The 8,945-nt window shown below is 41.5% G+C and overlaps 1 pseudogene; it reads right to left on the minus strand.

The window, feature by feature from the left end:
* Nucleotides 1-609: 609 nt before the first annotated feature.
* On the minus strand, nt 610-8,656 carry LOC136452738 (caffeoylshikimate esterase-like; annotated as a pseudogene).
* Nucleotides 8,657-8,945: the final 289 nt, after the last annotated feature.

Genomic DNA, 8,945 nt, shown 5'->3' on the forward strand with positions numbered 1-8,945 from the left:
GACTATCTCCAACAACAACACCTAAAATATAAGACCCATTTGACCTTTGGGTAGCGCTACAGTCAAAGAGTTCAATACATATTCGACATCTTCTCCAGGACCCAAAAAAGAATCATTTCTACAAATGGGTTTCCAGAAGAAATGATGCTGATATTTGGGTTGTGTCTATCAAGCAACCCAAAATAGATCTCCCGTATAGGTAGTCTGTTAGAGACTGATTTTATGTCTCTGTTACCTATTTTGGGTTTAGGTGTCCATATGAGTCTTTTGTTGGAGATAGTCTTAGAAGAAAGCTAAACATCTCATGTCAAACAATCTAATAATACTTATTACATATAATAGACATTAATAATTTTTATATATTTAGTTAAATTTGAAAAGAAACTTCTCGATAAACGAGATGGGCTAGACAGAGGGAATATGTCATTACCTGCGTCACTGGTACAGTCAAGCTGAGTAGGCTCTCCATGGCAGCTCATGCCAGATACCATTATGCTTTGACATATGACATATGTACGGGTATTCATTCGACAAAAGTATTTCCAGATAAAAGCTATGCTATAGACAACTATTTTATCAATAAAACTGGTATTGTCCTTGATGAGGGAAAAAAACCCGAATGGGTACCATCTTCTTGGCAGATTAGATTAAATCTTGGTTTGAGGATTGGACCATGGTTGAGAAAAAATACCAAAGAAATTATACAATGCGGTGTCTGCAATTAACAGGAAAAAAACCCTACAACGTCAAGATAGCAAGCACAACTAATTAAATTCGAGAGATACTTATCTCTGCACACCATGGCAAAATTTAAAGCATTAGAGTCCCATAGTACCCTAAGGAACTATACATCCAAAACAATGGGTGAGGACATGAGAGGCTATAGACAAAAGATATTTAACGGTGTGAATCTAGCCATGAAATGATATCGTTAATGGCAGTTGAAATCCGGTCATCTGTCTCTCCCTCTAAGATTGAGTGGTAACTGCCTTCATAGAGCTTGAGGGTCTTGTCCTTCGTGCTGGCTTTCTCATAAAGGAATTTGCTGACCTGAGGATCGGTTACCATGTCTGCGGCTCCATGAAGAATCAGCAGTGGGGAGGAGATCTATATAGGAATATCATAGAAGTGTTTTTGTGTTAGGTACTTCAACGAGAAGGAATGTACATATAAAAAACAACGAGAAGAAATGTCCCATGACTTGCATCCAGATCATGTTTAAACATATAAAACAGAGAGATCCAAATCCATGAGAAAAAAGTGCAAGCGATAGTGACCTTCTCCAACTGTGATTCAATGTCCTTCGTGGCTTTTAAAAGTTCAACTGCTGTTCTTAATCTCATTTGGTCAGAATATGAGCTGGCATTGTACTCGGCCTGAAAATGAAAATGCCAAGGTAAATAACTTAAATAAATATTTCAACCAGCAGTGCTGTATTGATTCATTTTCTAGAGGTAAGATAAACTATTACTAGAAGGTCATGGCAAACAAGGCAAATTGTACGAGACTTAATCTTGCACAAACTAACCTAGTGCCTGTTTAGTTCCCAAAATTTTGCAAATTTTTTAAAGATTCTCCGTCACATCGAATCGTTGGACGCATGTATGAAGCATTAAATATAAATAAAAAATAAAACTAATTACACAGTTTAGACAAAATTTATGAGACGAATCTTTTAAGCCTAATTAGACTATGATTGGACACTAATTGTCAAATAACAACGAAAGTGCTACAGTACCATCTCTAAAAAATTTCGCCAACTAAACAAAGCCCTATGCAAAATGTGGCATACTATTAAAATACTGCAGAGAAGAGAGACAAACCACAAAATGCACATGGATAATAGGATATACGCTAGATGTTACAATACATTCGTGCAAATCAAGTTGAAGATACAAACTTCGCCTCAGGAAACTGTGCAAGAAACTTACTACTTTCCTTTTCCTTGGATCTCTAAATGCCAAATCTCCTATATCTTTCTGCGGAAATAACTTCGCCTCAGGAAGAAGACATGACAATATGCTCAGTGCCTTCAATACAGGTGCAGGTGGTGTTACATCTTCTGAAATCTTGCCAAAGAGAAGCCAGTCTTATAAAATCACTGAACAAGAATGAGGAGAAATAAATCAAGTACGCATATCCTTGGACTTTAAAAACATGCAAAAAGACTTAGAAGGGAGATTCCAACACCAGTTGCTAGCAATCTTGATAGATAAGTAAAGAAAAACTAGATAATTTCTTCATGCATTCTTCAGATTAGTCGTCCTACCATGAAGTAAAACTGGAAATATGCTATGATTGCAAGAAAAATAAAATTTGGCATGGACTTAGTAGTTATTAGTAACTATGAAATAAATTGTTTTGCAAACATATCAGAAGTCATTTCTTAACCAGCAGCTCCCAAATTTCACCTAGCACTATATTTCCACCTACTGTCAACTGTGAACTACAATCCACTATTGTGCGCTAGCACAAGTCATGATTGGATAGTTAGTGGACAGTGAAAAATATACACACCTTATACTAACACAAACAAAAGGATGCAATTGTGTGATGTGATGAGGAAATGACCTCCATACATATGACCATGCTTGGAGAACCATATGGAGACCAAGGAGATCAGCGAGGGTGTCCAAGTCAAGAAGGAGGTCCGAGGCTAATTCGGTTCGAGTCCTCGAGGTGGAGGCCCAAAGCAACTCAAGTTCGAGTCTGTTTTGGGTTCCAGGACCAGTTTGCCTTAAACTGGTCACCCAGGACGCATCCGGGCTCCGTTTTCGACGATCCACATATGGTTGGAAAGCTAATTTAATAAGGAAGTCAATCCAAGTGGTTTCACGTCAAAAGACCTTCGGAATCAACGTGAATCGTCGAAACAAGTCAGCGTCCAGAATCTGTCAGGGTGCTGCGACACCGTCTTTTGGTCCGTTGGACCGTGTATCGTGTTTGGCCCATTAGGGGGCGCGTTCAGGTGGTGACGCCCAAGACTCTATAAATAGTAGCCGTCGCTTTCCTTAGGATTTAGGTTTTGTTTAGTTCTTAATTTTCTCGTGAAACAGACATCGTTTTGCTGCAACTGTGCCGCCAAGGCTGCTTGCTGTGAACCAGAACCCCAGTTCTTGATCTTGTTCGCCTGTGGCGATTAGTCCTTTCGAATAAAGACTTGAACTCCTTCTTGTTATCATAAGCCTCATATTTATTTGTAATTTCAGATTGCGTTTATCTCGTTCTTGCTTGTGTTCTCGATTCGCTTGCAGGAAAGCTTTCTCGGCGAGGTCAATCGCGTTCGCGTGGTTGATAAACAACGAAGCAATGGTGTAACGGTTGCAGAGGTCCGAATCAATCTTGGTTCGAAGCCTAGATCGCGAACGTCGAGTCTCTACCAATCGACGCTATCATACCTTTCGGAAGATCGGGCCTAGTCTACATCAAGTAGTATCAGAGCCCTTGTTGCCCGTTAGGTATAACTTTGTTTTTCCCTTTAAATTGTTACTGTTTTTGAATTACCTATAGTCCACAAAAAGCAAAAAAAAAAATACACCGCCACATATTTCTTGTCTTATAGCCTCATTGTGCCGTGCAATTTCATCTCTGTTTTGCGTTGTTGAGTTTGTACCCTATGTCAAGTTCTTGTTGCTGGTTTTAGATCGTTTTTTTAGTCCAGTTTGTGTTTTTCCCTTTGTTTTTCATCATAATCCGTGAACATCTCTAAGTCTTGTTGAGTTTCCTTTGTATTCATCAAACCCTAGTCCACGCCATCTTATTTGTTACACTTGTCTTCACTGTTTCCATCAAATCCTTGCTGTCGTGACTAATTTTGCGCGCATTGTTCCTATTTTGTCCTCTAATTCAGAGTTGTGTTCGTAAAACTGGTCTAGTTTTCGCATACGAACTCGGATTTCGACGTTCTATATATCAAAATCGACCAGAAAAAAATTTCGGATCCGTTCACCCCTAGCTTTGCCAAGGTCGGAGATTTTTATTTTGGTCAAAAAGTAGTCATAAGATCCTCTTTTCGTGGTCACAAGGTCTTTGTCGATTTTGAGCACGTCTTCTGAAAATTCCACAGGCCACGTCTTTCACTTGTTTAAGCTTATATTTTCTGTGGTTACTTATTTTGTGCTCCTAAATGAAGAAAAAATATCAAAAAAATAAAAAGAAAAAGTCAAAATTTCTCAAAGAAAACAACGACAGCCCAAAAATAGAGAAAAAAGAGAGAAGCAAAAGAGGAACAATATCTAGAGGAGCACATAGAGAGCATCATTTGAGCTGTGTTTGCGTGTGCTGATTTCTACCTTGTTTCTAATCATATTCTTGCTGTTCACATCACTTGATACATCTGGTACTTGGAACGTGAGTAGGCCAGCAACTAAGATAAGTACTTGGGATACTTATTCAGCTTTGCTATTCAGTTGCGAATTTTGCTATTCCTTGCTACTATATTGTGCCTGTCTAAGCTCCACTTTCTTCTAACCAAGTACAGGTTCGCCTTGCAACTGTTACACTCAAGCTACAACGGTATCACAGTCACCGACCGATTGCACCGCCTGTTGTTTTGGTAAGAACACTTGTAAGACCGTGGCAAGACGCTTGAGAGTGTGTGACTTTACTCCTTAACCACATCCTATAGTAGTTCATAGGAAAATACATACTTATGTGTTTTTTTGTTTGCTTCTAACAATGATAGGTTCTTCGTATCCACCGACTTATGATGGTATAGGTGCTGATAAGTATATGGAGTGGGAAATTACAATCGATAACATATTTGCTACTCGCTTTATATGTCCAAGGAGGAAAGTAAAAAATGCAGCTAGTGTTTTGCGACATTCTGCTTTATCTTGGTGGGAGTCTTTAGATCCTTCTGATAAACCTCAAATTTGGAATGATATGAAACATCTTATGAGAGAAAATTTTGTTAATCCATCTCTTGTAATTAATTCAAATAATGAGGTGCATCAACTAGATCAATCTCTTGTTATTCCTCCTGCTATACCTAACCTTTTGCAGGACAATGTACAAAAGAGCGAGGATGACGTGACAGAAAAGGAGATGCTCACAGCCTCATGTGAAAATTCAGAACCATCAACTATTACGCCTACTGAACATAAGAGCAAAGGTAATGCCCACGATGCTAAACTCACGGAAGGTGAGAGTTCTCTTGATGTGCTGAAATTTTTCACCAATCATGCTATGATAGAGCAAATTTTAGTGAAGCATTCACTTGATTTACCTTTGTCACAAGATGATTTGCTTGATGTTTCTTGTGATGAAGATGACTTGCATTATGATATTTATGTTATACCTATGCAATTATTGAAGAATGATCATGCTATATGTGTGCTGAAATCGAGCACTTGTGCTGAAAATAGACTTGTTATTTATAATGCTAGTGAAGTTGATGAACTGAAATTGTTGTCTTCTTTAAATACTTTGGGTTACATTGAATTTGATGTTCCGTGTAATCCTAGTTCTTTAGAGGAGAAAATTTATGCATATGCTGATTTGCCATGGTTCTCTAGACATACATATTATGTTTTTGGTAAATATAACAGCCAAGGGCAATATTTGATACAACGAGTTTACATTTGTACAACTCTAAATTCTCCTTTAGTTGTGCAAATTAATGATCAACTAGAGAACAGTAAAATCAACACTGTTGTTATGCCATATTCCTCTAGTTTTGCTTTTCGAACACAAGTGGAATCCAAAGAAAGGGAGCATATATTTCTTATTAGTACTAATCTTTTGCAGGATAGTATTGGCAAAGATCGTGTGTATTTCAATCGAGCAGACTACATGTCTGTAGGACAAGACATGCTACAAACCTGAATATGTGGTCATATTCTTTCTCATAACATTGCCTATTCCTATTATTTTGGAAACCTCATTTGTCCTCATGTTGTGCAGGATCGACTTCAAACAAAATCGACATCGAGGACAATTTTTTGTCAAGAAAGGGAGGATGATGAGGACATGACCTCCATACATATGACCATGCTTGGAGAACCATATGGAGACCAAGGAGATCAACGAGGGCGTCCAAGTCAAGAAGGAGGTCCGAGGCTAATTCGGTTCGAGTCCCCGAGGTGGAGGCTCAAAGCAACTCAAGTTCGAGTCTGTCTCGGATTCTAGGACCATTCTGCCTTAAACTGGTCACCCAGGACGCATCCGGACTCCGTTTTCGACGATCCACATATGGTTGGAAAGCTAATTTGATAAGGAAGCCAATCCAAGTGATTTCACGTCAAAATACCTTCGGAATCAACGGAAATCGTCGAAACAAGTCAGCGTCCAGAATCTGTCAGGGTGTTGCGACACCATCTTTTGGTCCGTTGGACCGTGTATTGTGTTTGGGCCCATTAGGGGGCGCGTCTAGGGGGTGACGCCCAAGACTATAAATAGTAGCCGTCGCTCTCCTTAGGGTTTGGGTTTTGTTTAGTTCTTGATTTCCTTGTGAAACAGACATCGTTTTGCTGCAACTGTGCCGCCAGGGCTGCTTGCTGTGAACCATGACCCCAGTTCTTGATCTTGTTCGCCTGTGGCGATTAGTCCTTTCGAATAAAGATTTGAACTCCTTCTTGTTATCATAAGCCTCATATTTATTTGCAATTTCATATTGCGTTTATCTCGTTCTTGCTTGTGTTCTCGATTCGCTTGCAGGAAAGCCTTCTCGGCGAGGTCAATCGCGTTCGCGTGGTTGATAACTAACGGAGCAGTGGTGTAACGGTTGCGGGGGTCCGAATCAGTCTTGGTTCGAAGCCTAGATCGTAAACGTCGAGTCTCCACCAATCAACGCTATCATACCTTTTGGAAGATCGGGCCTAGTCTACATCATGATGACCTAATCTGATGATAATTGGGAGTTTGAGAAATACCTTGCACATAGGTGCGACAAGAAGCACACCATCCCATTCTTTTTGTTGCTTCAAGTGTACTTTCAGGGCAACTGCACCTCCCATTGACTGTCCTAAGAGAAAGTGTGGCAGCTCACACACTTCCTTCATGCCTGAACATTAATAGTCATTATACCATGATGCAAAGACTATACAATTACGAATCTACTCTTATATACAGAAGATAAGCCAAAAAAACCTCTTATTCGTGCATACTGTTCAATGACATGGTCCACCATTCCATCAAAGCTTGCAATATAGCCATGGAGACCATATGACATGCCAAAACCAGGATAATCCAATAGCATAAACTGCATAACCAGCAGCGGCTATCCTCTTAGCAATCCCTGTAATCTCAAGCTTGTTAATAATAATTAATAAACATGCAGGCAAAGGAATGATAAATGCAAATCAAAACATAACAGAACAAGTAATGTCACCTTCAAAAAAGAAAGTGCAGGTATCCCCATATCCATGGCAGAAGAAAAGTGCAGCCTTAGTTGCAGTGCCCTCTCTTGGCAGCCAGCTCTTCCAGAATATTTCAACGCCCTTTGAATTGGTCTCGTAATTCTACAGTAATAACGAGCAGTATCTATCAATACCCAAAGCATTAAAGCAAGGAAAGAAGCTCTTGAATCATTTAATGGACATTCCAACAGAAAGTTTGCCTGTGCCACTTTATTTCAGCGAGAGAACTACTTGAACATTGAACAAAATGGAATGCAAGGTCAATTCAAAAATCCCATCATGCCTGTACCTCTTCCATCTGGATTCCCTTGGGGGCCATCTGCAAAATGAAAAGTAGGACACAGAAAATGAGAAAAATGGGCCAACTGATATCATATGAACCAGTATTACAAGGATAGCAAATTAGCAATTGGAACTCAATAGACGATGCGGATGGTTCATCATGTTCAGAAGACAAAACTTGGAAAGTTTTATCTGATTAGTATGGGCTGGCGTCCGGACTCCTAATGCGTCCTGTTCTCTCGCAAAAACAAAAAAGTTCACCTTTTTGTGTCCTATTTCCTATATAATTGCTATAAACCAGATTAAGAAAAGAGATAGGCGAGGCGATACGACGAGTTATACTGTGTAGAATCCATCCGAGTCGGATTGCATAAGGGTACTGCAAATTTCACACTGAAGAATAGGGCTGCTCATTTCTAGAACTCAATTTGTTGGGCATGCAGCGGATCCTACCAGTTGAGAAAATTCAGCTCGCACCTAAATGAGGCGGCAAGCGCCACAGTACTGGAAGCGTTCGACCATTTTCCAATAAGTAATTTTGACAGCTGAAGTGCTGAACATCCGCTACAGCGTACGAGAGCAGATCAAGCTAGGAGCGACCGGCACATCGAACCTTGAAGAGGCAGTGGTCGAGGGTGGGGAGCATGGGCGCGAAGGCGGCCCGCACCCGACGCCGCGCGGGAGCCCAGTCCAGGCACTTCGCCGCGGCGGCCCTCAGGTCGTCGCTCGCGCCCTCCAGCGTCCGCTCCCGACGTGCGCCCTTCGCGGCAGCTCCCGCGACCACGGCAGCGCGCCCCCGCGGGCGAGGCGGCGCCACAACGGCGACGCTGGGGCCCGACCCTGCGATCCGGTGCGAGATCGCCGCCATGTGAGGAGGCATGCGTGCGGTGTGCCTGCTCGGCCGGCTTGTCGATCGGGGCTGTGGCCTGCGCGCACGTGCTGCTGCGCTCTGCTTGAGAGGGAATTTCTCGCGTGGCGTTGCCGGCTTGCCGTGCGCGTGGGCAAGTGGGTGCTTGTCTTGACTCTTGCCCATGTCTGGGAGCTGGCCACTCCGCTCAGGAATTCGGGATATTTAACTTTTTATTATTATTACCGATGACGAATTCTAAGATATCATTTTTAGATTTGATGCTATGTTTTTAGCATTAGAGGGAGAAAAACGATACACATTTGCCACTTTTGCTCGCGTGGCACGCCAGGTCCACTGTCCAGCTCGGATCCGAGTAAGCAGGCCGATGTAAAATGACCGCCCTACCCCTGTCGTCTATATTACCCCGCGGTCCACTCCACTCTCCCCAATGCGCT

This window comes from Miscanthus floridulus, chromosome 5 (assembly GCF_019320115.1).
Source record: "Miscanthus floridulus cultivar M001 chromosome 5, ASM1932011v1, whole genome shotgun sequence".
Lineage (NCBI taxonomy): Eukaryota > Viridiplantae > Streptophyta > Magnoliopsida > Poales > Poaceae > Miscanthus > Miscanthus floridulus.